Here is a 1,442-nt window from a genome sequence, read left to right as displayed (position 1 = left end):
TACTTTCTGCGAAAGACCGAGCTTACAGACTATCTGGCTTCTCCTGCCCTTTGCCGGGCACGTGTTTGGGGTTTAATTTAGTAAACTGGGTGTGTTCGCTGATCGTGGGGAGACGGTAGGAGCCTCTGTGGCCCCACTGTGAGGATGAGGAGGTGAACACGGTGGCTGGGTGATCCGTGACATTTCTGTAAAGGGCAGCGGAGGAGAAGGATTGATAACTTTCAGTGTGGGACAGAAGTTGTTTCAGGTGAGCCAACACATTCCCGATCAGCACAGAGGGAGCTCACTGGTCAGCTCCCCTCTGTTGGGGTGGCTCTTCCAGTAGTTTCTGTAGTGTAGTGGTTATCATGTTTGCTTTACACGCAAAAGGTCTTTGGTTTGATCCCAAGCAGAAACATTATGTTTAAACTTGCTATTGGGGAACAATCGGAGGCGAGTTTGTCTCTTGGCAAATGCTGCCTGATTTGCTGAGATTTCCAGAATTTGCTGTTTTTATTTGCTATTTATTCTCCTGGCAAAAGGGCTTCCTTATTCCTTAATTGCTCTTTAATTCACTTCATTAATAGATAATTTCAGTGAGAGAAAACGGATCCAGCGGGGACCTTTCGCGTGTGAGGCCAACGTGATATCCGCCACACTGCAGCCCATCAAAGGGCGAGAAACCACTGAATATAAAGGATGAGCTCACAAATATCAGGGGCAGTGCAGTCTGGTCAACGTCAAACCCTCCTTTCCTATTCAGCAGTGGCATGAACGGGAGTCAGACGACACAAAGTTTAATTAAAGACACAAATACAAGTAACACTTCTAAAACTTTTCACTGTAAAATTCTTTCCATTTATTTGAAATCCTACTGCGTTGAATCTGAAAATGAGCACCGTAGGATTTTATATTCACTACTGATTCTATTTGCTGTGCACGGTTGGAATAACCGGTGCTGTTAAATTTGATAAAAGTTGCCCCAGATTCCTGGGGTCATCAGCAATGAAGATTTTGAACCAGACTCCTGAAATACAGTGAGTAAAATGGGTCAACATGCATAAGAACATAAGAAGATAAGAAATAGGAGCAGTAGTCGACCATACGCCCCTCGAGCCTGCTGCGACATTTAATACGATCATGGCCGATGCAATCATGGACTCAGGTCCACTTCCCTGCCCACTCCCCAAAGCACAGGACAAATGATTGAAGTATCGACTCTCCCTCAGTTAGCATTTCTTTCATTGTGCAAAAGAAGGTGAGGGGTTAATTAATGATGCTTTTCCGTGAAAACAATACAAAAGTTTAAGAAAAAAACATACGGTGACTGGCAGGTGAGCGCTGCTTCTGATACCTGGTGGGAATGGGCGGGGATTTTAAAGCCCCTTGTATTGTGAAACCTTCATATCGCAGAACATCTCAGACTTCATGTGTGGACCTTGTCAGGCAATGGTAGCACGCCT

The 1,442-nt window shown here is 44.9% G+C and overlaps 1 non-coding gene across 1 annotated transcript; it reads left to right on the top strand.

Moving 5' to 3' along the window:
* The first annotated feature begins 324 nt into the window (after positions 1-324).
* On the top strand, positions 325-397 carry trnav-uac (transfer RNA valine (anticodon UAC)). The gene has a single exon. It is a non-coding gene; the product is annotated as a tRNA-Val (tRNA).
* The last annotated feature ends 1,045 nt before the right edge of the window (positions 398-1,442 follow it).

This window comes from Pristiophorus japonicus, unplaced genomic scaffold, assembly GCF_044704955.1.
Source record: "Pristiophorus japonicus isolate sPriJap1 unplaced genomic scaffold, sPriJap1.hap1 HAP1_SCAFFOLD_52, whole genome shotgun sequence".
NCBI lineage: Eukaryota > Metazoa > Chordata > Chondrichthyes > Pristiophoridae > Pristiophorus > Pristiophorus japonicus.
Note: the sequence above shows the minus strand (reverse complement) of the source record. Positions and strands in the feature narration are given on the sequence as shown.